The sequence below is a fragment of the Anthonomus grandis genome, chromosome 16 (assembly GCF_022605725.1).
Source record: "Anthonomus grandis grandis chromosome 16, icAntGran1.3, whole genome shotgun sequence".
In the NCBI taxonomy this organism is placed as follows: domain Eukaryota; kingdom Metazoa; phylum Arthropoda; class Insecta; order Coleoptera; family Curculionidae; genus Anthonomus; species Anthonomus grandis.
Window position 1 is genome coordinate 9470649 of NC_065561.1, and position 27456 is coordinate 9498104.

General features: G+C 31.8%; 1 protein-coding gene across 9 annotated transcripts in view; it reads right to left on the reverse strand.

The window, feature by feature from the left end:
* The window catches only part of LOC126745572 (four and a half LIM domains protein 2-like), a 319413-nt gene that overhangs the window by 26733 nt on the left and 265224 nt on the right, over positions 1 to 27456 (reverse strand). For 2 of the 9 annotated variants that reach the window (XM_050453476.1, XM_050453475.1), the window contains exon 1: positions 1808 to 2072. The exons of the other annotated variants lie outside the window; for them this stretch is intronic. The gene's annotated coding sequence lies outside the window, so the exon portion shown is untranslated. Of the gene's footprint in view, positions 1 to 1807; positions 2073 to 27456 lie in introns of those variants that run through there. 9 annotated transcript variants of the gene reach the window in all.

Below are 27456 nucleotides of genomic sequence, written 5' to 3' on the forward strand. Positions count from 1 at the left end.
GAATCAAATCTAAGGTAAGGATTATGTTTCTGGGGTGCATGTTGTGACCAACTTTTCAAAAGTGTTTTTGTGTTGCAAAAAAGGGCTATCAGATACATCTGCAAAATTGGAGCGAGGGATTCATGCAAAGAACTATTCATTTCACACAAAATCTTTACTCTGCCTTCTTTATTGATTTTGGAATCCGTTTGTCTTATTCATAAAAAATATAGAAACCACAGCAATGTAACAGAAAGACATGAATATAGCAATAGAAGGGCCAATGATGTAACTTTACCTATACCTAACAGTACATCAATAAAAAAATCTTTTATTTTCAATGGTAAAAAGCTGTATAATCATCTTCCTGCAGATATCAAAGAGATTCATAATAAAAAGCTCTTTCAAAAAAATGTTAAAGGATTGCTTGTTGCAAAAGGCTACTATGAAATAGGAGACTTTTTAGCAGAGATTTTAAATGTACCTACTGTGTCCTTTTTTAACATGCTTTAATATTAAAGTTTTAATATTTTATCTATGTATATGTAAATTTAGGTTTGAATTTTAATATTGTAATTTGTTTGTTTGAACTATATGTTAAATCTAGTTTTATTGTATTCTTACTATATTATGGTTTGTTCATTTTTTTTACAGCTTTGTCAACAAGATTTCTTATGACAATAAAGCTTATATTGATTGATAGTGTTTTGGTAAAGGGAACAATTTTTTTTTTTTTTAAATTCAAATTCAAAATTTCAAGATATGTTAGACTTTGCCATTTTCTTATATTCTTTTAAGTGTTACTTAAAGGCTGGATTTATTTATTTATGGATCGGACGTAATGGGCCAGTCAGTTGGTTTCCACGGAGCCTTGATAATACCCCTTCAGACTTCTTCATATGGGGGTTTTTGAAAGAAATCGTATATGCGACCCCTGTGAATTTAAACGAAGTAGACGTTTCGTTTACAGAGATAGTCTTATTATCATGTACCACATCAAATTTTAGCGATTTCTTCAAGTATGAGAATGTGTCTTATTTTTTACTCGGAACGGTGCCTTGTACATAAAAAGATCAAGAAACCGAATTTGATCTAAATTAAATGAGGATTTCAAAAGTGATTTTTTTTTTTGGAAAAAACCGGTGGCGTATCATTTTTTTTACTAAAAAGTTTCAGTCTCGATGTAGTATTGACGATACTGGTAGAATTAAAAAAAAATCTATGCAAAAATGCTCCTTGATGGTTAAAAGCTATGTCCCAAATTTCCTAAAAATATTTCAAACAGTGTAAAAGTTATGAATAAAAAACTTTTTTTTTCTTATTATTTTAACACCCTGTATTTCGGAGAGGAAGCATTTCTCGACATGTTTATATGAGAAACTAGGGCTTATCTGTTAACATAGAATACATGAAGAAAATTTCTTGGTTAAGATCTGGACCATCTTTATAACTTAAATGTAAGTTGAAAAATACATGGATGTAATTTTTTTTTTTGCATACAATGGGTGCGGCCAAGGATTTTTTTATAATCCCAATCTGGTTGATAGGTAAGCCGTTTCAAATCTTCCTAGAAATGGTTTTGAAATACTAAGAAGTGAATTGTTAATAATAATGATTTAGAAATGGCTATACTTAGTTATATTGCTAAAATTTACTGGACTTGGCTGATAGCAATGTTTAAATAAGAAATCGTGTGTCTTCTACAAGAAATCTCATCTTCGAAACCTGCTGAACTAAATAAAATAATTTTTTCCTGCGGATTTAACTAGGAAAAATGTTTTAAATATATGATGTAATTATTTTTTTCATATATTTAGCTGCTATTTACCCTGCAAAAATACTTTTATATAACTTATGTTACAAAAAAACGGCACAACGCGCACTAATTTTTTTTTAAATTGTTCCCGATTATTCATAAACTTCAACGCGCACGGCACCAATAAAAAGTATTTTGAACTTTCTTCACGCGATATTTACTTAATGTTTACTGGAGGCACTTAAAAACAACTTTAAAACAAGAAAAAAAGAGATATAGCGAACGGATGCGGCACCGATTTTCTCAAGACATGGCGGTCTTACACACTACACCGTCTGTCTACCGCGCTCGTGTGTTTCTGTTTTGAGTCATCGCCAGAACGAGTCAATGTAGAAGAACACTGTGAATTTGTTGTTATTCCCGCAATGAGATCCTGAGCTCGTTTACCTCGGACAGGTAAAAATACATTGTCGTATTTTTAAATAATATTGAGGTGGTACATTGTGCTGAAAAACCGAGACGAAATCATTTAAATATAGATTTTTTTCGCTTAAATGTTCGTTATATTGTTTGTCGGAAGGCCATTGTTTTGGCAACAAATAATGATTACTTTTTTCACGTTTAATGGATTGTGCTTAAACTTTGTATTTTTGTCTCGAACTATTAAGTTTTATCTATTTCCTAGAAATTGTTTGCCAGATATTTTTCGAACGAACAAAACAATCAAACCATTAGATGTATTTAGAGCAAAATATGTATTACTAGCTTAGGAGAGCGCTTTCGTATAAGCTTAGAATATTTAAAGGCTAGAATTAGTGATGGGATAATTCAGATTAAAAATCATTCATAATCCGATTATGAAAATAATCGGTAGCGTTCGATTATGTCAAAAATAATTCGATTATTATGGACGAGTGACAGAAAAATTAAGAGATGAAATATAATCGTCATACGTCTATGGATCACTCACAAGAGGAGGCGTTAACTAGCGTAACAAATTCCATGTTATCCGCATGTCTGTTATTCGGATCTCTAACCTTACTTTCTGCTGGATTTTGTTTGTAAACAAAGGAATATTTTTATTTTAAATTTGATTCAGATAGGTATCTATTTTGTAATAACATATTGACCTATTATAGTTGTGCTGTGTTAAAAATGTCAATATCTTGCTTTAAGTGTGAAAAAGTTTTATCATCCCAATCTAACATAAATAAATACTTGACTGTTCATAATGTGTGTGGAGTGCCATCTCTTTTTTAAATTCAATAGGGATTTGAGAAGACAAAAAAAATATTAGCCTTTTAAAAAAGTACCTTTTTATAATATTATTTATTAGATTGTATTGATATGCGATGGTTGAATATTGGAGCAAATAAAATATATAGACTGTAATTTACTAAATCTAAACAGCAGTGCCAAAAAAAATAAATACGTACCTATACCTATTATATATTGTGTCTATTATACCTTTGGTAATGATTTCTTATTTTTTTTAGAATTTAACATGTGGCTTTCTGAGATACAAAAAGTTAACAATGTCCAATTTGTCCAACATTCTGGAAAACAGTTTCAAAATAACTGTGAACGTATTTATTTTGAATGTCGTCGCTCCTATAAGAAGCAGAATCTTATTCCACTTGTACAACGAAAACGGAATGTAAAGTCACAAGGATCTTGCAAGTTAAAAAAGTCTTGCATTAGCCAGATTGTCGTCAAAAGAAACATTGAATCAAATGAATACGATATTACATATTATAAATCACATTATTTGCATGGACCAGATGAGCTAGAACACTTACAAATTCCATAAAGCGACAAGCAAGTGATTGCTTCCAAACTAATGTTAGGGATTCCATCCAAAGGCTGAGTACTTATTATTCATTGTCAGTACCTGTACTATTATTGATTAACAAGTTTCAAAACTAGGTGCCACAAGTAAATTATTTAGAATACATATGTAATTATACAGAGTGCCTCCGATTAAGTCAGCACAATTGACAATTTTGAATTAACTGATTTTTGTTTGAATATAATATTCAAAAAAGTATATTAAAACAGTTTGGTAGTAAAGTTATTACAATAGATGGAACACACGGGCTTAATGCTTACGATTTTGAGCTCACAACTTTAGATGAGTATAGGCAAGGCTTTCCAGTAGCCTTCATGTTTAGCAATCGAAAAGATACTTCCATTTATCTTTTTTTCTTTGCAAAAATAAAAGAGGCTGTTGGACTTATTGAAAGTTCAGTGTTTATGTCAGATATCACGGATACATATTATGCGGCATGGTGTCAAATAATGAGACCATCGAAACATCGTTTATTGTGCTACTGGCATATTGATAGAGCTTGGCAGGTAAATCTTTCAAAAATAAGCAATTCTGAAAAGAGATCTTGGGTCTACAAAACACTGAAGTACATACAAACTATTCCCAATACTGAACTTTTTGAAACAAAAATTACTAAATTATCTTGGGCACTCATTGAAGATCCGGAAACAAACACATTTGGATAAATGTGTTTGTTTCCGGATTGTTAAAGATTGGATAAATCAATTCATCAATTAATGAGTTATTTACGGGATAAAGCTGTAGAGAGGATAATTAAATTAAAAAAGGGAACGCACCTAAAAAATAACACTATTATGAGACACAGGACTGCCATTACATCAACGTTTGATTTAATCCAAAATGATCCATTTACTTGGTCTTTAAAAAATAACGGTAATGAATACATTGTTACCAAAGAATCTGCAAATGTATGTTATGCCTTTTTGTAATATATGTATTAAAAGTAACTTATTTGAAATGTTACAAAAACTTGACGCCAGAGATCTTAGCAAAGAGCAACTAGATCTCTGATTAAGCCATACAACAACCTGCCTAGATTTAAGCTCTCTTCATGACAAAAATAAATTTGTAGTGCAAGATATAGAAACGAATAAACATCCAGCTAACACAAATATAACAAAAAACAAAAATCCTTCCATTCAACTAAAAAGAAATGTCTCCAAAAAAAGACAATTTATTCTAAAGGTGGGGAGGAAGATATCAAAATAATTAAAGAGTTTGTTAATTCCGATCTGGTTAATTCAAGCAATGCAAATAATGATCACAGTTATTTTTAATTTTTTATTGTTTTTAATTTGCTCCGATTAAAAATGTTATTACATATATTTGCAATAAAAATTCATTATTGGTTTTGATTTCATAAAGTGTTTTATTTTAGACTAAAATATTTACTTACAAAAATGTAGCAGTAGATACATTGTACTCAATTTATAAAGATTTTACCATTGCATTAAATTGAAAATTATACATAAAAAGGCGCCAAATACAGTAAAAAATCCTTAATAATTTATCACATTTCTATGCCAGAAATATTAGTCATTATGTATTATTGATAAGAGTAATACTATAATAACCAGTTTATCACATTTACCTAACATTATCTTAAACTTACGTTGTAAGGTTCATATTAGGAGCCCCTCGTATATATTTAAAATCGCGAAAGTAGATTGCCCTCGTAATCCAAAAAGACGCATGCGCAGACAATGGAATTTGTTACGCTAGTTAACGCCTCCTCCATATATGTATAAATACCTTAATTTAATTATATTTAATTATAATTATAATATTTAATTATATATAATATAATAATATAATTTAATTATATATAATAATAATAATATTTAATTATATATTATATATAATTTATAATTATAATTAATTATAATAATTAATTGGTAATTTATACATTATATAAGTCGGTAGTCAGCGTTTGGGTTTTTGATTCGGACTTTCTTATTGGTCAATTGAGTTTTGTCATGGGAGTATGAATTAAAGCGGCAGAAGTGAGGTTTTCAGCTGCGTTGCCACTTCTTTTCATTTTCATATTTTTAATGAATAATAGTATAGATTTTTATTTATTTTATTTTCTATAAAATATTCAGTATTTAATAATAAGAAACATAATACTGGGATTATTTTTTGTTAATAATTACTGAAGGGTGTAGGACGAAAGGATGGGACTTATAGATACAATTTAAGATTGTAATTGAACTAAAAGTAAATATGAAATATATAATTCTTTTAGTTCCTTTTAAGTCTTTTATTATTTGTTTAAATAGAAATAAATATGTTTTATTTGTCAAATAATGGTAATATAAGATCATTCGTATAACGTAAAAAGCAAAAAATTAAACAAATAATTTTTTTAAATAAAAAAAATAGGCAAATAGAATTTCTAGCTGAAAAAATAAATATTTCTAATATACGTGCAAAGAAAAGTATATTTTAATTCGTTAAAAACTAATTAAAGGCATGAATTTAAAAAAATTATGTAATCCAAATGTTTGGGTAATAGTCTACTTCTTCTTTGATTGGTTTTCTGTCCTGCTTTTGAAAAAACTCTCTATGAGGGTACAGATGTGCACGGGACACATAAATATTTCATCGCTATATACAATTTTGGCATTATTAACACATTTCTTTTCCAAAAATTCAAGGCATTTTTTTCTTTTTTAATACCGGCATCTCTAAATATTGCATTTTCCTTAAAGTATCAATTGAAGATAATTAAAATTAAGATAGTAAAAGATTGTCTATGATGTGACTTTTTTATCAAAATGAGACCAAATGATTCCCACTCCTGATAATGATGCGAATGTTCTTCCCGTTTCTTAGGAACTTCTGCATCAATTTCCTGTATAACATTTTCCCTCCCTTTGGCTACTAATATTTGAGTCAGTTCATCTATCACTATTTTTGGAGCCATCTCAGCATTTTCGTCGAGGCCAAAACCATATTTTTTTAATCTAGGATCCAAAATACAAGCCTTCGCAATAGTTTTTCAAAGTTTTGGTTTCAAAGCCCGATAAATGCCGTGCGACTGTATCCAGCACCTTCAATTTTAATTCCTCACCAATGCTGCAATTTACGTTAAGATTCCTTAAGGTAAATTGGAATCCACGTAAAAGAGGAATAATTACTGATAATGTAGGATACTTCTCACCTGATAGAGCACTTTTTAACACGTTTTAAAACCTTAACACAATCTTCAGGTGCCTTTCATTCTGCCGCGTCTAAAAATTCAGGATCTCTTGGCAAATTATCCTTAAAAAATAGTCTTTCAGTCATAATGAACGTTCGTAACGTAAACATTCCAACGAGTTGCGATTACGATTTCGTGTGTGACTTTTAAAAGTGGTAAGTTCATTTGTTCTTAAACGCTTTTAAGTTACTCATTTGCCACAACATTATGTTTAAATTAACCGACGATAGCTCTACATTTTTTAGAAGAGTGCTCAATTTCTCCTCCTTATGCATTACTGAAGATATACAGTGTGGTGACTTTAACTGGAATAAATTCAGTTAAAACTAATCAAATTTTATCTCGCAAAATTCGTGAGACCCGTTGATTTTTGTTTGTTTTTTTTCACATTTCAAGAGGTTTTTGTATTTTTTCACCTACAGGGGGGGTCCAAATTAACCCAAACTTTTTTTTTTCAAATGGAAAGCCACTTTTTTTAAACTGTCATTGAAAAGAGCCCTTTTTCCTGATTAAATTGCCCTATTTACTTTTGTGATTATCTAAAGGAGAAATACGAAAAAAAAATAAAAACCATTAAATTATTAAAAGTCTCGAAATATTTTGTGTTGGTAAATTTTTAGCGTGTTTGTTTATTTTATTGGTATCGAGACATTTCCTGACGTTGTAGTGTCACTGTTAAAGTGAATTTCAACCAGTTGTTAAATAAGTTAACTTATATTGAAAAAATGCCTTATTTATCCGAATCCCACAAGATTGAAATCTTAGTGATGATTGATTATGGGGACAGAAGTCGTACTCAGCTAGAGGTTGTCTACTTATTCAGGCAGAAATATCCAGATTTGCCACCTATTAACCAAGGTACGGTTGGTAAAATCGAAAGCAGATTTCGAGAAGTTGGGCACGTGAGGGATTTCTTCTAAAATCGATAAAACACGCAATTAAATGTATTGTTAGCGATGGAAGAGTAACTGCAGCCAGAAGAGTAGTTCGCGAAAACTCTATTCATCATAAATCTGTGCTAAAAATTTTAAAAAGTGCAAACAAACGACATTATAAAATGCAATTCGTTCAAGAGTTATTGGAAGACGATCCAGATCGCAGAGTTCAGTTCTGTGAATTAATGATGAACGCCATTGACGAAAATCGCATATCTTCGGAGTGGATCCTTTTTTCTGATGAGGCTACATTCACCCTAAATGGCCATGTTAATAAGCAGAACTGTCGCTACTGGTCTGACGAGAACCCACACTGGGTAAGGGAAACTAATACACAATATCCCCAGAAAACTAATGTTTGGGCTGGCATAATTGGCAGGCAAGTTATAGGGCCCATATTCTTCAATGATACTTTAACTGGGGAAAGATATCTAGAATTTCTTGAACATGAACTAGTTCCAGTCTTAAGTGCCTTATACTTTGACAACTACTACTACAACTACCTTGAAATATGAAAAAAAATAAACAAAAATCGACGGGTCTCAGAAATTTTGCGAGATAAATTTTGATTAGTTTTAACTGAATTTATTCCAGTTAAAGTCACCACACTGTATAAGTAATGGATAAGTGCAGCGTATGAGCGAAACATGGATGGTGATATTTTTAAAAATACTTGTTTACTGCTTTTTTAAGATTAGCGTCATTATTAGATACTACAGTTCCAATTTTATTTTCTATATCCCACTTGTTCAAAATGTTTTTTAATTCTACAGCAATATTCTCGGCAGTGTGGGATCCACACAATTTCTTGGTAGCAAAGACACGCGCTTTCCATTTATCTTCATGAATAAAATGGCAAGTAACAGTTACGCGGGCTTTGTTGCTATTCGAGGTCCAGATATCCGTCATTAAAGCAACATGTTTTACTGAGTTAAAACTAACTTTAATGATGAAGCGGCTTCGTTGTAATATTTCGGGAGTAACTCACATGTTAACTTTTTTCTATTTGGTGGTGAGTATCGAGGTTCAAGTTTATAAGTATACTCTAAGAAATCTTCGTTTTTGACGACAGATAAAGGTTGGTAGTCTTTAACTATAATTTTAATTAACTCGATATTAATTTTTGAAATTTTACTTTCTGATAGATCATTTGATGCATTTGAACCAAAAAGTTTTAATTGCTTAATTGTTTGTGGTCTAATGGATTTTTTAGGTAATAGCACGGCAATAATTTGCAAGGAGGTAGTAGGACGTATCAAGGCATCATCTGGCTCTCCTGCCGTGTTGGAAGCCCAAGTAGGACCAACTTTAACTGGACTCATTTACTGTTTGGCATTTTGATACGTCTATTTCATCTGATTCGGGTGCAGCAATTTCTATCGATACTGTTGGATGTATTCTTAATTGATGTTGTTTTAAATTAGTCGTTCCACCCAAATATTAAAAAAAAAATTTGCATATATTACAAACGGTTTGTTTTGCATCGAGTTTGTTAAAATAATCCCAAACCACTGATTTTTTTATAGTTCTTCCGGATTTCATCGTAAACATCATTTACTACTTAGAGTAATATTCTGTTCTCGCAGTTTATTAATAATTTTAAATTAAAAAAGTTAAACTTTAAAATATACTTTTTTAAGAAACAGCAACAGTGTAATGATTAAGGAGCAAAGATTTACTAATTATTTCTCACGAATTAATCAGCTGATAAAAAGTGTCTGTTCTCTTATAATTTGCGATGTTGCAATATGAGTTGATTTTTAATTTGAATTATAATCCGATTATTGAAATCATTCATAACCTAATAATCCAATTATCGAAATAATGCGATTTTTCCCATCACTAGCTAGAATTAGCATTGCCGTGGAACTATGTGCAGTTTGTTTGCTTGCAAAATCTCTGATGCAATGATGCCAAAAGCTTATGTAGATATGGCAAGAAAACACACTTTATAATATCATCAAAATTTGTCACTTATTTTGACAGGCGCAAAACAATACTATTCCTCTTTAATAAAATATGAAGCATTTTTTTTACAAAATATGATAAGATAGACCCTATAAAAAAGTCAACATTCCAACATTACAAGTCAAATAAATGTAAATAACGTATATATTAGAGAAAAAGGAAACAACATCGCAATGCCGCTCGATCGCATTGTTGATTCCACCGACACAAGTAATCAGTCCTGGATTTACACTAGGGGCAGTCGGGGCAAGTGCCCAGGGCAGCAGAATTTTGAGGGGCGGCAAATCTCAAGAAAGAAAACAAAATATTTTTAACGTTTATACTTATAAATTACCATGGAGAATGTTTACATGTCAAATATTAAGAGTAGAATTTGCTTTAATGAAGTAAATCGAAGGCCTGATAAATACTTTAAAACGTAAACTAACAACTGGCAACATCTTTTTGACGTTTTTTGACCCAAATATCTATTTTTGCTTCTGAATGAAAATCCATATTGATAGTAAATAATTAACTTTTTTGAATATAATGTCAATTACCTATTGAAAAGTTCATGCATGCATAAAAAGCAGACGCGTCTTTCGATCAAAACGACACGCTCATATACATCTTTAGATTTCTATAGCTGTCATATCGTTTTTCGAAACAGTTAATAATATTTTCATTGTCTACATGATCAAACAAGTCTGTAATTAAAAATCCGCCTCCATTTTGCAATTGTATTAAATGACAGATAAGAATATTTTACATCTTTCAATTCTTAATAAAAAGTATTTTTCTCCTTTTATTTTATATATTTTTTGTCTTAACCTTGCTTCGTGATAAAAAAAAAGACGAAAGCAAATTATATTTAATTGGATACAAATTAATTTCTAAAATAAGAATTTTACTAGTATTTGAATATGATAGTTTTAGATAATATGCAATCTAATATTCAAATTGATCTAGCACTCGTCAGGACAATAAAACATATATAAACACCTTAAAAAAAAGAATGATAAGCTAGGATGTTGTATTACCATAGAGGTCAGATACAGAGTTTTCCTTCAACTACAGCAGTACGGCACGTTATTATATAAGTAGGGTTACAGATTTGTGAGTTCTTCTTTCAAGTTCTTCAAAAGTTATGTTAGTTTCTTCCCAAAGTTAACTTAGGTTAAAAAAGGAACGTTTGATTCTTAAAAGTGTAAAAAAAAAAGATGGAATAAAAAAATTATTCATTAAGCTTATTACAGATCGTATGAAGCAAGAGATAGATCGAACGATACATACAAGTATTTTTATCTGTAGAAACTTGAATAGAATTTGCTATTTCTAGATCGTTATTAATAAGGCACAGTTCACAGGCCACAAATATAATCTTGTCACTTTTTACTGTTTATTTTGCTATTCCTGTTCTGCAGAAAACACAATAATATGTACATCTGTGATATAAACGTAAATGTACAAAATAAATCAGTTGACCAGCAACAAATAACAAACCTCAGCATACGATTTTACCTACCCTAACTTCGCAAGCTAAAATCACCTCAAAAAAAGGGCGGCATTTTTTGTAAATCCGGGCCTGCAAGTATTTTTTACCAGTGACGTCATCAAAAAATATATACATGATAAATATTTATTATTAATAGATTATGCTTTAAATTATAAACAATTTTACCGTTTATGACGGATTGGTTATAGTCAGAGGCAAATTCGTTGAGATAGTGTGTCATCGCATGCAAAGCGCAAGATCATCTAAAGGTGGTGCGTGAAAACGGGCCTCTCTGTCAATTCTGACAAAGCAGAGTTCATACTTTTCACGAAAAGGAGAAATCTTGTAGAACTAAGGACGTCAATAATGTAGCAGAAACCTCTGCAGATCATCAACAAAGGAATCGCCATCTTGTGGCAACTTCGAAGGGTAGTTGGCAGGAAGTGAGGTATAAAGCCCACCCTACATAAAAATGCCAATTCTGCTACCCATCAATGCAAAGCCAGAGGACAATGTGTGGTTAGGAGGTTCTTTTCAGGTTGACATAGCGCCCAGGGAGGAATGGCCTAACATAGAGGCTCGACCTCGAGAGGATTTGCAAATATGGTACACAGATGGTTCAAGAATGGCCCACACAGGCCTGTCAGGAGCTGGAATGTATCGTAGCGATACGGATCGAGGACAAGCTTTCTCGACTGGAATACATTCGATAGTCTTTCAAGCCGAAGTGTTCGCCATTCTCGAGGTGCCCACCAGGGAAGAAGTCAAAGAGGGCCCGGAAACTGAAATAATCTGCGTTAAAAGCTATCCAAGCAACCAAAACCAGCTCCAAACTGGTCCAAGAGTGCAGGGATGCGCTAGGCACATTGGGTAGGAGGAAGACGGTTCGAGTGTGTTATGTTCCTGGACACTGCGGAGTGGAGGGCAATGAATGGGCGGACGAGTTCACGAGACTCGAATCAGCTCTCCCACCGATTAGCCCCGAACCCTACCTTGGACTAGAAAAGAGCAGTAAAAAAAGTGGAACAAGAACAGCGGTTGTCGACAGACTAAAGAACTGCTAATAAATCCAACTAAAGCTAGGATACTGTCCCGGCACAGAGGGATTATAGCAGACCTGACCGGAGTCCTGACAGGTCACTGCAGACTTTTGGCGCTGAATAATTACCGTTGACGAAATTTGCATAAACAATTATATGCCGAAAGAAAAATACCGTAAAAAAGGGGAACTTCGAAGCTGTAATTGGCACAAAGACTGATGCTTTAAGCTGAAAATGTAATTGTGTCGTTTTCTGCGATAGTCATCGAGTTATAATAGTAAAATATCTTTAAACAGAAAAAAAAACTATTACAGTAGCAGATTATGCATAAATGGACAAGCTGAAGGTAGAATCAGGGGCCGTTTCACCAATTTTTTTCTTTAAATTAGGTTTGCAACCTCTTCAAAACGTCCAAAAGTTGCCATTAGGAATTTGAACAAATGGATTTATCATTGTCATATTATGACTACTGCTGTGTACCTTAAGGATCAATTCAGTTTTACTTTTATTGATTCCGCTATAGGATTTACGTTGAAGCTTAATTCCTAAGTGTCTATTATTAGTATACCAAATTTCAACACGTTTACAATATTATTATAATGTTTCAATATAGTTTGTAATAATATAAAACAGTTAATCTGCAAAAAGCCTGCCTGCCAGGGCTAACCCAAGGAACAGAGGTAAGTAATGTGACTAAGGAGGTGAAATACATTTCGAATCGGGATAAATTTTCTAATATAACAAATAAACGCAATAGCTAAAATTCCTCTTAAATAAAGTTGTTTTATAATGAGGAGTCCAAATCATGAATATCATGTCTAAACTTCATAAAGATAATCGGGACATTTTTTAAATATAATTTTATTGAAGATCATCAGACTACAAAGTAACTTCCTTTCACTCATATTTAACCACTTCATGACACACATTTCAGTCCTCACACCTCTATGAAATTTTCTTGTTCCATTGATAAATCTTACGCAACAGTTTTGAATATACTGAACCCGTCTTGAATCACTTGCTAAGACACGCGAACCATATACTATATTATAATAAGTAAAATGAGACAGCACAAGACCACCATATAAAACTTTACTGAGATCTTTATTAAGGAGCTGCCTCTGACTATAAAGTAGCCGAGGGTAATAAAGGCCTTCTTTTATCCAAGAGTATTCCAAGATTTTTAGACACATTTTATGAGTTGGCCATTACCATTAAAATGACCATAAACAAATAAATTTCTCAAAGGCGTTTCTAGACTGCATCCTACTAAAAAGGAGCTTAAATTTACTTGGGTTTAAGCTTAAGCAGTGGTCACTTGAAGCTTTTGTGAGTAAGTTGAGGTCTTAAGATATCTTATCACTAGCTTCCAAGATGTTGTTAGGAGGACATCAGAAATAAACTTGAGTATATATCTATTTGTGTCATCTATGCTAAATTTGGTATAGTATATGTTTAATTCCGACAAATCCAGTATCGTCATATTGTAATGAAGTAAAGTTTTCAGCCAGGAAAATGATTCCAAAACATTTTTTAGACCCAGAATTCAATTCATAAGCTCAATTAGTAAATAGCTGAAAAATGCGTTCCTAAAAATTGTTTAGTACAACCAACAGGAAACAGTCAAAAAGCAAACAAGCACAAAAAATACAATAAAAAATTAATATTTTATAATTTAAGTATAAGAAATCATACACACACGAGAAGTTTGTACAAGAAACTATTGATGATCTAGATCACGTCTTTTGTTGGTTTTTCATCTGTACTTTACAGAATACAAGAAGCAGCTTTTACAGACAGGACCTATCAGGCGAGACGAGAACCGTTAAGAATACCAATAAAAATTTCTATAAAATTCTTACCAATAGGTAGGGAATTATTGCAAAGTAAACACTAGTATACATTAGTATTTACAAGAATATACGTGAAAATATATAAAATAGCTGCCCTTCACTAAAACTCCTCAGGAAAAGATTGGTTAGTTACTTTAGATGCTATATAATAAAAACTTTTTTTGAAGAAGGTTGAAGTGTGGTAAGATCAAACCTCTTTATTATTAAGACTCACATGCACAGAAATTAGTTGAATTTATAAAGAAAGAAAAGTGAGAAATAATTCCATGCTTATTGATTGGACATAAGCAAATTAAAATATTTCAAACTTTACAGTGTTAGGCAATTGTCGATACTACGTATAGCAGAACATTTAAAAAATAATCCTTAAGATTCTCGTCAAATGTGTAAACCAAGTTTTAAGGAATCTGCCATAGGAAGTAGGATCCACTGTAAAATGATACATATAAAGATTTTCACTTTCTCTGATGTAGCTGAAATAAAGATTCCGGTTTTTTTAGTGTTCAGTCTCATGTCTCATCAGTTTCTCACTCTTCTACTCTACATGAAAAACACTGATAGATGGATCAGGCAATACCACAGAAGTGTCATCAGCGTACTGACGCTAGTCCTACGACCTTGAAGGCCCATCAGCAGATCACTTACTGATTATAGGAATATTATTAGTACAAGTTCTTTCATTCTGATTTATAGTAAGACTTCGTCTAAAGTAAGTAAACCATAACTTCCAGCCTGTCAAGCATTATGTCACATTGTTCGCTAAAACAAAGGTTGTGAAGGTAGGATAGATAAAAGTAAAATAGCTCTTGTTTTTCTTGATTTTAGTAAGGCGTTTGATATGCTAGAACAGAGACTTTTAATCTTAATCTTACATTATATAGAGTTTGACGTAAATGCTTTTTGTTTTATAAAATCATTTTTAATTATGAAATTATGAAAAAATTAACGAAACAAAGGCGATATTTTTAAATAAAAATAAAATTGCCAATTATAAAAAAATAAGTAACATATATTCTCAGAAGGTCTATGAAAACAGGCTGAATTTAATCTAAAACTATTGACGTTTACCAAAGTCAGCCAACCTATTCAAAAAGTTTGGGTACTGTATAAACAGGGTAATAAATCGAGAGTGTAAACAAACTCACTTGGTGTCGGGTTACAAGACCCACAGGTTACAGGGCAAGGTTAACTATCGCTACCTACACGCGAAATTTAATAAATAATAATGACAATATGGTTTGGGCGATTCAGTAATTAGCTTTTTATAAAAATAGTATACACATTTTTGATCGACTCTAAAAAGTATTATTATATATTATGACTAGTAGGGACCAAATTATTATTGAGTTCTAATTTTGAAGATTAAAAAGTCTAAATGGTGCTAGGCTTGATATTTTGGCAGTTACTACGCCCAGAAACTTCTATTTTGGCCCCAAAAAATTATGTACAGCTTTTTTTTATTTAGCACAGTAAGCAGTGCATTGGAGCATATATCCGATCTCGGTCGCGGGGTCGAGACCTGTAGAAGGTTTACTTTTTGTTAGTACTTTTTACTGGCTTGCTCCGCATAACCTCTAAGATTGCTAAATTTATAATCTAATACAAATTTAAATATTTTATTTATAGTATTTTTCTATAAAAAGTAGTTCGTTTTAAGTAAAATTTAGAGTGTTAGAGATCTTTTTAATGCTACAATTGTGCTTAATTTTAAAGACAATTAGTAACTCTAAATACATATGAGCCGCTCAGAGGAAAAGTGGTATATGTCAGTATTTTTTTATTTTTGAGTTATACCATTAATTATGTTTCTACTGGTCTAATATATTCAGTCGAAAACTGGTATAAGTCAAAATTTTAACTTAGCTAAGATAAGAGCTTCCTAATGGTATAATTCTCCAAGTTATACCACTTTTCCACTATGTTTTTGAAAAAAACTTACTGGAAGAATGACATTGGGCGGCAAAAATGTAATTAATGGGCGCAATCAGTAAAAATGTTTACCATATGAAATTTTAGTACAGGGTTATTATAAATATGTACAAAAAAGTAAAGAATATGTTACTGTGATTTTCTAATTCATCCAGATGCAAAATATCAATTTTCTAAATTTCTACTTTAAGGGAGTTAGACCACTTTTTCGCTGAACGGCTCATATACGCTTTGTGAGGTTTCTTTCTTCATTAATAAACATAAATGCTTAAATATAAGTAACAGCTGAAAACACTATATGTACCGGTATATCTACAAAACAATAAATGTTCCTTCAATATTTTATAGCGACGTCTATCTTTTATTGTACCTCATCATTCAAGATCATCCCATTAAAAATCTTTCACTCATGTTGCAAGTCAAATGGGGATGATCTCTACAATATTAACAAAATTAAAAAATAATTGTTTTTAATTATTAGTTTTTTTAATTACTTCTTAATCGATAAACTTCGTTATTTCAAAAACCCTGTTGTGTCTCGATGTTCAGTTTCTTCCTAGTGTATCAATAGAATTCAATATCCTATTTATAAAATATTTGTTAAAAAAAGGCTAAAAAAGCATGAGAATTAGTATACAGATATTTGTTAAAAAGCTTTTTAAATTTAGCCTGTTTTATAATTTGTTAAATTTCGAGTAAAAGAATATGACGTCTTATTGGAGCAAGGTGAATAAAAAAAAATATGTTTCCTAAATTAATTGAAATACTTAAATTACCTTTAGCTTTTGTGTTATTATCGTGATTACATTACGTTTTTAATATATTTACGAAAACAGATGCATAAACAAATTGTGGTAGTATGTTGTATCTTCTGTAAATAATGGTTAATAGGGAAGAGTTTTGGTTTTATACATTGTATTTTAAATATACAGGTTGGGGAATTGATCACTACGCGTAGAGAGGTGTTTAAAGGCAAAATATAGTAACACTCACGCATGTCATTTCGTGCGCTCATCTACTCGCCTGCTACGTCGGTGTTTTTTAGTACGACGTCTGACTTTAATGAAGGTAACTGTATTATTTGCAATTAAATTTTTCAAAATATTTGGCCAGATTTTCTGATGCAGGCTTTACGTACATCACTGTAAAACCAACATAGATTGGTAATCTCAAAATGTTTTTTATGCTGTGTATTGCATAATGACAATTAAAGCGTTATTCTAATAAAAATAAAATATTAACTCTGACAAAGGTATAAAAATTCAAACACAAAATAATATTAAAACTCTTAAGAATAAACTTAACAAAAATTAATTCTTTAAATAAAAAGCTCCTTCTTAATGCTCTAACAAGTCGAAGTCCTCTAGTATCACCATGAAATAATTGAAAATCTGGAGGAGATCGCCAGCATGCTTTTGGACAAGTTCAATGTTACATCTGCTTCTGTTTCCAGCCAATTGCCTAGAGATAGTCAAATTCCCAATATTTTCCCACAGATGCAAAGGAAGTTCATCATGTTAACTTTTAAAAAAATGCAAAATATTCTTTGTAATAACCACGTTTGGTTTTAGGACCAATCATTCGACTCAGTAGGCGGTTTTCAAGCTTATATCCTTTGTGATTGAAAACGTTGACAGAATGGGAAAGTTGCTGGACTCGTATTTAACCTGCCTAAGCCTTCGACACGATGAACTATGACCTGTTATTGTCAATCCTGACTGCAGAGAAATTGTGCCAGGTTTATAGCTTTTTATTTAGGTCATAGGGAACAGAAATTTTGCCTTGCGTCTAATGAGGAAAACCGAGTTTTCGCAGCGCCATTTTTGATGGAACAAGGAGTACCTCAAGGTTTGATCCTAGGCCCAGTTCTATTTGCCTCGTATGTAAATAGTGTCAGTGAGAGGTTTCCAAGATGTTTTGTTAGTCAATACGCTGATGAGACTTCTATAACCTTGGCGGAGCATCTGGTCCAGCGGCTTTCTGTCAGCGGTGAGAAGGATGTAGAATTTGTGTGGCAATAATTATACTCTGAGGATGAATGCTGATTAAACCAAGCTAGTGACATTTTTCAAAACTATGCTCATTAGAAGTGTGGCAGAAAGCCTCTCCGAGAAGTAGCTCGCTTAAAACTCCTTGGTGTACATATTTATTTCTGTCACACCTACATATAGACACTCTTATTATGAGCAGGATAGCAAAATCTTCTTGAAAATACTTAAAAAAAATTAATTTTGATTTGCTTTTTCCATCATGGTTTCACAACATTATACTCTTCCCCACTGATCTTCAAGAGATATCTCATGACTTTTGAAATATTTAAAACATTTGTTCCCATGTTTTTTACAAATACTGGTAACAGATTTATGGTCCATACCCAGTTCCTCTCCAACACTTCTACTTGATGCTGTTGAATAAACTTCTAGGGCAATACAAAGTATTTCTTCCAGTGTTTCTTGCTCCTGGAACCTTTCGATAGAAGGTTCTTACACGCAAGGAATCGGTCTATTTTTAAATGTAATTGAAAACAAATCTCTACATTGCACTGCCGAATTTCCTCCATAAAACCATTGCATAATTTGGACTCGTTCAGAAGGAGTAATAAGGATAAGAAGGAATAGAGGAGAAACAGCCATAATAAGAGATAAAAATAATAGCGTTTAAAAATTCAACAATGCAGTGTGCAATTACACAGTAGAATGAGGCGTGCCGATATTATTATTGTTATTCTATAAAAATACGTGATCCTTGATTCCCCAACCTGTATATTATTCTTATGTTAGTTGTTTCTTCTGTAAATAGCTGGTGAGTAGGAAAGAGTTTTGCTTTTAAATAAAATATTTTTAAAATATATTTATGAACAATATTTATTTTGTGTAAAGCAGTATTATATAGACCTCCCCACACTAAAATTCCATACCATAAAACGGATTCTGTTACTGATTTATAGTAAATATATAGACTTAAAAAACTCATTGGCTGAAGTATCCTTTTAAATAACGTTCTTTTTCTTTCCCCTTTATTTTTGCTTTTTTTACAGTATTATTGGAATAAAAGTAGTTACTTAATATCGATTTCTTTATTTATTTTTATTGATTCATTTATTCAGAATTAGTTGCCCAATAAATAAGTTACAACCACCACAGCTACAATTTGAAGTTAAACACAATGAGCAAAACAGATTAGAAGTTTTGTTTATTAGAACGCTTATGACATGTGTTTCGAAGGTCAAGAAGTTGGATTCCAATAAAATTATTATCGTATTCAGAGTTTGAAGGCTTTTCCAAGAACGCATACACCATACTAAGGAAGAGTTTTTATGGTAGCAGAACGCTCTCTAAGCCATGATATAAGTTTATGATACATTCGATTCTAGGCTACTGATGAATATTTAAGCATGTTCCTAAACATACTATTGTAGAGCAGAATAAGAGACGAATGAATTATAAAATCTAATTGACGTTTTTATCAAGAAGCTCAACATTTTCAAAAAGCAACTCGGAATCCAAAGTCACTTGCAGATACTTTACAGAGACAACACTTTTTAATAAACTGGAACTTGCACAGAAGAATATTTTTTAGAAAACATGATATAATAGCACTTATCAACATTAACAAAAAATCTAAGACTATGACAGAAGTTAGCAAAGTTACTTATTCAGTTGTAAGTTAACAATATTAGAGGCGTTAACAATGGTATATATTTTTTAGGTCGTCACAATACAGTAAATACTTTAGACTAGTGTTTATGAAAGATTCGTCAATATACAGTAAAATAGATAAGAGAAGACCATTTAGGTGCAAACCAATGACTGTGAGGATTTAACTCTATTTAACATGATACATTGTTCTCTGTCCACTAAATAGTTACTAAAAATATTGAGTGGTCTATCACACACACCAAAATGTTTAAGCCTTTTGATTAAAATAGAATTATCAACTTTATCAAACGCACTAGAAAAAACAGTGTATGCGGCACAAACACTCTTGCTCATTTCCATCGCATCATATATTCCCTGTACAAAAGGCTCAGGTTAGTAATGGTTGAGCGTCTCCTTGAGTCATTCAGAGATACGGGACAGTAATTACGAATGTAACCATTTATCACCAGATTTGTAAATTTGTACAATATGAGCCATCTTCTAGACTTCAGGAAAAAAACCTACTGATAGACTTTGACCAAGGTAATGGTATAGCTAGGCGCGAGCAGTGTTTAATAAAGAAAGCAGAAAAACCATTTGGACAGAGTCCCTTATTAGCATCTAAACTGTTTTGCCTGTAAGTGCCTTGCTCCTCCTGCTCTCGGTCATCACAAACGCAAAATGCCTGTTGTATCAAACCCTGTATATTATGTACATCCTCCTGTTTGCGCATACCAATGATAAAAATAACTTACAAAACTACTGTTCTCTTAATCAACATTTACTTACGCCCATGCAACATCAAATATTTGCAATACAATTTTACTAAAAGTATTTATTCAAGCGAGGAAAAAAAAAACTGGTTGGCGACCGATGAATCAAAACGAATTCCATATAGAAACGAACATTTTCCCCTAAAAGGAAATAGTATAACCGTTACGAAACCGAATCGTTTACGTGTATACAAGTAGCATTGAATGAGTTGGTTTTTGCGACCGATTTGGTACTGCCCGTTTAGGCATGCGACCTTATGATTTCTCTTTTATTTTGATATTGTGCTGTCATAAGTGGTTTAATTTAATTTTTTTTATGCAAAGGTTACCTTGGGTGGAGAAATATTTTTTTTTGGTCATATGTAAACCGATAAATTCACTCTTATTTTGGCAATACAAATTTATCTTTATAGCCTTTTATAACGACCACTGGTATTCCAGATTTATTTTAAGTGAATTATTGTGATTGATTAAGTTACATCGCAGTTTAAATAAGTTAAGAAAATACTGTCATTATCGAAAAGAAAACGGAAAAACTTCACCTGCAAATTTCTTGATTATTCAAGAGCGCGTACAATAAAGTTTACGTTTGAATAATAACATTTTCGGAAACGGTTTTCGGAGTGGCCGAGGAATTAAAGGCGTTGTTTGCTGTTCATGTGCTGATTCAAAGATGTCGTAATGTTAACCACAGTGTGTCCCTTTGTTTAATCGATTTTGAAAAGGCTTTTAATGAAGTAAATGCTACAAATTTTATCAACGACAGGGATAGGTGGGAAAAATATTCACATAATTAACAATTTGTGCTGGCACCAGACAGCTGCTTTAATTTAAATATATAAAAAACCAAAAGTTTTAGTCACAATTCTTCTATCCAAGAAGAGAAGTTTCCTCTATTCAGAGGAAATATTCAATGAGGCTCTCACTGATGCAACTGATAACGAAGAAGATCTACAAAACCAACGAATAAGATAATGTAATGGTTAAAACTCAATACCAGGTAAACAAAATATATGATTAGTAGCAAATAACCTAATATTGGGGATGATGGTGTCACGGTCAATGGCACAAAGCTGAAGAGAGTAACATAGGTTAGTGTATCTCGGTAGTAATATCAATGACCAGTGGGTACCAGTACTTTGAGATCAAAACGAGAATAGAGAAAGGCGCAAGCCGGCATTGTAAGAAGTTCTCAATCCCATGGCCAACGATTTAGAAATAATTAAAACTATCGAACAACGCAAATTAGAATGTTTTAGTCATATCATCTTATTGTAGAGCAAGCGTAGTCCAGGAAGAAGTAGAACATCATGATTCAAGAGTTTGAGGCAATTGTATGGGTATATCCAACAGTCCCGCGTTTCCGAGTAGCTGTTATTAAAACAATAGTTGTCAACATAATATCCAACAAGAGATCATTATTAATAATAATAATCTTTAATCAAGTATAAGAATATACATAAATAATGAAAAGGCAAGATATCCTTAAGAAGAAGTAGACATACACTCCTTCAATAAAATAAAAAAAGATCCTAAAGCTAACAAATTTAAGAAGAAACATTATTGTTTTTTATAATCTATCATAAAACTAGATGATGTTTTTTATTTTATTTATTTTTTATTTATTTATTTATTTAATCAATCCATTACATATTAATTTACAATTATTATGAGATGTAATATGCATACAATGGACATAATGTGTCTGTGTGTATGCACATCAAGCTCATCAATAATTAGTTCATAATGAACTTCAACCTAACACCAATAATAGTAACATTGTATACCTGTTTAAATAATATTATCAAATTCAGAAATATTAAATTGACTAAATATGTTATCTTTAATCCATGAGTACAATTTTTTCTTTACAGTATAATATTTTTTGTTTTTTAATTGTTCTAGCAACATATTTAATAATTTGGGAGCTATATATGTTGGACATTTTCGAGTTACACTAAAATGGGGGATGGGTATTATTAGATGTTGATGTGTATTTACTCTAGTATTAACATTATGACTAATAAAATTTTTAAAAAGGTTACCTTAAATTGAGAATTTAAGTACATTTTTAATATAAAGTTAAGTAACAGTAAATATTCCAGATTGTTCAAATAAAAGGTTGAACGGAAACAGTCTAGATTTAAATAACATAACTTTTAAAAGATATTTCTGTACAAAATTAATATTCTTTAAAGTTTCATTGTAGGCAGCACCTTAACATATTATACCATAGCTTAGGTATGATTCAGCTAGAGCTTTGTACACATTTGTTTTTTTTTTACTGAGCATATTACGTAACTCATAAAATTTATATATTAGTTTTTTAGTTTGTTTTGAATATAAGCACTATGATGCTGTCATTTTTAATAATTGTCAAAATAAACACCTAAGTATTTAATTTTGTTTGTTGATTTGATGCTGCCAGAACAAGTACAGTCAATATTCATTTTACAATCTGGGGTATGAATCCTAAGAACATGCTTGCTTGGTAATCCCACTGTACTCATTGAAAAACACATAAAGTTAGTTTTTTTGACATTTACTGTCAGTGAGTTAACATCCATTCATGTTTGAACACTACACATTGCACTTTCAGCCTTTAAAAAAGCTTCATTCCAACAATCCCCTTTACATAACAGAACTGTGCCACTGTGCCAAACATACCACTTTTACTTTCGGAAGTACATGTGGAAGATCGTTAATGTAGATTAAGAAGAGTATTGGGCCAAGCACTGTACCCTGTGGAACACCACACCCCACACTTACATAAGAACTTGAAACTGATTTCAGATTTACCTTTTGAGATCTGTATTTAGTAGGATGCGATGATCCACATTGTCAAACGCCTTGGTAAGATCTAAAAAGACAGCCAGAGGCTTCCAATGGTTATTAAAACAGTCTGTAATAAAAGTGCAGACTTCATTCAAAGCATCATCTGAACCTACACCCTCGGTGAATCCATACTGTCATTCTGACAAGACCCTATTAGCTTTTAAAAAACTGCATAACCGTTTTGTTATACATTTCTCGATTACTTTGCAGATAGGACTAGTAAGTGCAATGGATCTGTAATTACCCGGTTTTGTCCCATCTCCACCTTTATGCAAGGGAACAATTACCGCTCTTTTAAATATAGTAGGAAAAACGCCACTGGTAAATATCAACTTCACAATATGTACCAAGGGCACAATTAAAAATTCTATATTTGATCTATAATTGAGTCATCTGGAGAAGATTTTGCTTTCAAAGTTGCAACAGCATTAACAATTTCATTATTGGTGGCAGGGGACAAAAACATGGATGGAAATTCTCTTTGTTGCTCCCGGATCACACCACGAACATTATTAGGCTTATGAATCTTATTTAATCTTAAAGAGGTAGCTCTTTCTGGTCAGTGATTTCTTGATTATTGGTATTTTTAATACAAGGAATATTAGATTTTACATTCATTGGTAGCTAATTTGATTATGTCCCAGGTTTTCCTCGAATCACCCCCAGCACTTTCTAATTGTTGCTTATAGTAGTTAGCCTTGTTACTTCTAATAAGTTTAGTTAGCATATTTCTATAACTTTTGTAACTAATACGAAAATTTTCATCTAAAGGATTTCGAATGCATAATTTATGAAGCTCATTTCTTTTTCCAATTGGAATTAGCAGGCCCGGAGTGATCCAGGGTTTAAGGCGATTTTTTTATTTGAAATTGATTTTACATTTGTTGCTGCAAGTATGTGTTTTTTTAAGGTATTCATAAACATTCCAGAGGCGGTATCCGGGACTCGACATAATAGAATTCCATCCCATTTCTGAGATTGTATTGAGTTTTGAAGTTGCTCATAGTTAATTTCATTAAAAGATCTAATAGTATTTGTTTCGTTGGCTGCGTTGTTTAGCTTATTTTGTAAGTTAATATTAAATAATAAAGAATGATGGTCGGAAACCGAGCTGGTTAGTATAATCAAATTATTTTCAAACCTTGTTTTGCTTCTCATGAAGATATGGTCTATACATGTCTTACTATATCTATCAATCCTAGTAGGCTATCAACTTTAGAGATATAACCAAAGCTATTAAGACAACTTACATATTCATTAACAATAGAAGACTGAATATTCAATAAATTTATGTTAATGTCTCCCACAAAAAGCTTAATATCACAAGAAGCATAATTAGCCTGACCTAGCAGACCCACCAAAGAAAGAATATAATATTCTTCTTTAAGTGAAGGGGACCTATAATGGGAGATAACCTCTATGCTTGTTTTATTTTTAGTAAGTGTGACTCTTAAAAACTTTTAATTGTTAGTTTCAATTATATTACTCATTTTTACAAATGAACTTTTACAATAAATTAAACTACGATCACATTTATTAATTTTGCTCTCATAAAATAAATCATAGTCATTAATACGAAAATTTAAAGGATCATGAAGGACATTGGTCTCAGATAAAACAATAACATCGAAATTGCTTGCTTGCAGTGATTCGAGAAAAAGAACAAGGTTATCGAAATTTTTATTTAGGCTCCTAATATTAACATGCAATACATTAAAATTTTGGACTGATTCTTTTAAACAGACTATATTATCCAGTCTATCACATACTTTACTATACTACCGTTATTGCTATTATAAACATGTGTGGGTACAAGATTTGATTTTTGGCGGAATCAGCTAAGATTGGGGCAAGGACGAGACATAGTTTTTAATATGGTTAGAGAAAGCTGAGATAGAGCAGACTTGTAGGGCAGAGGGTAGACTATTAAAGACTTTATCCAGGTCATATGTAAATGATCTCTCGAGTTTTGCGGATTGATGTCTAGGTATGACGATCCCATCGAATCGTAAATTCAGGTAATAACATCTGCCCTGAATGTGATTTTTTTTAAACAAATATTGAGAATACTTTAATTTTATTATTTTATGATACAATACACATTTGTGAATGAAACGTCTCTGTTTCATATTTACCCACCCGGTGGCCTTCAGTTTATGACTTGCGGGTTGTCTACGGCGAATACCATGAATCAATCTTAAACAATATTTTTGAACTCGTTCTATTTTCTCACAATACTCTGCAGTTAAACCAGGTCCATAAACAGCATCACAATAATTAAAACAGAGACAATCGCATAAAACTTTTTTAGTTTTTTAATTAAGAAAATGTCTCTTATATAAGGCACGTAGATTTCATTTTAAAATAAGCTCCGAAGTTTTGCATTCTGTTTTTCATAGGAAGAATCTGATCACCAATTTCTAAGACATCTCTTTTAGTCAGATGTTTTACATTAATAGGCCTGTCAAGAAACATCACAAAGGATTTACTTGAGTTCATGTGGAAGAGGAATTTTAAATAGTGTGTTTAGATCTTCAGTGACAGAGAGACAACTATGAGCCAGTAACGAGGACGAAAAACAGTAATAAATTTGAGTATAATATATTTGTAAAATTGGAAAGTATATACAATAAAAAGAATTGGCCCCGAGGGACACCTGAATTAACGCCAAGATAATATGATTTATTGCCATTCAAAACGACCCTTTGCTGGCGATTTATAAAATAATTCTGAATTAATGTGATTAAACTATGATGAAAACCAAGATATTCCAAGACTAGTAATAACGTATCATGGTCTATGGTATCAAATGCCTTGGAATAATCGAGTAGAACCAGAATAGTACAATTACCTTTATCAATAGATCTAAAAATGTCATCCGTTACATTAAGAAGAGCCGTATCACAACTGTGTCCTTTTCGAAAACCTGATTGCGTGGCGTCAATCAACTTTTCAGACTCCATATAGTCTACAATTTGATTCTTCAGGGCTCGTTCAATAACCTTTGACAATATTAAATAACCTTAGACAATACTGAAAATTTATCACCGGCATCAAACCACCATCCTGCTTCTGAAATAAGTATTCCTATTAATTGTGACTTTAGTCTTAAGTATGATGTTTATTATTATGATTTTGTAAACTGTGATTTTGTTGCCATTAATGATTGTTGATATTTTTTTACAATGCTCTCTATTTTGCTATTGAGATGTTTGTTCCAATTAAACATTTTAAATCATCTAATTTTCCCACTTGGTTTAGTAGAAAATTACAGAATCTTGTTATTCAAAAAAAGATTGCTCACACAAAATTCAAAAATTGTAAGGATCCCATGGATTATGTTAATTTTTCAAATTTGAGAAATAAATGTAAAACTCTTCGTGATGAATGTTTTAAGTCATATATTGAAAGATTAAATACTGAAATTTCTCACGATCCTTCTTCATTTTGGAAATACATCAATAGATTACGTAGGTCTGATACATACCCCAATAGCATGCATATGGAAGCCGAGGTTGCTGGTAATGGTCAAGATATTGTAAACTTATTCGCTAGGTATTTTGAAACTACATACAGGCAACCTGTCCGCAAGGCTCCTGACTATAAATTTGATTACAGTCTGGATTTAAATCGCATCTCTTTTTCTTTATTATATTATATTATGAAATCTTACACCTTCCTAACAAAAATTCTTTTGGCTCTGATGGTATCTCATCTGTTTTTCTTAAAAACTGTGTGTGCACTCTGAGTAAGCTTCTGCATCACCTTTTCAATATTTGTTTGACATCAGGCAAATTTCCTGATCATTGGAAGGTAAGCTTTTTAACACCAATTCATAAAAATGGCGATAGAACTGATATTTGTAACTATAGAGGTGTGTGTATTCAGTCTGTAGTTCCTAAGCTGTTTGACAGGTTCTTTTCTGTGCGATTTTCGTGGCACTGTAGGCGATTGCTTAGTGATCATCAGCATGGTTTTTGTCGGTGGCTTACGGTCATTCAAATCAAAAATAAATAATCCTACAATTTAACCTACGTTCCTTGGATAGTGTTAAGTTTTTAGTTAAGTTTTTAGCCTTGTTGATGATTGTTTTTTCAGAGGTTTTATCTTGGTATATTTTTTGTAATTCTAGTATTGTATTTATATTGTTATATTATCTAGTATTTTGTATTATCTATTTTGTTTTTGTAAACTGGCTCTGCCGTACATTGAAATAAATAAATAA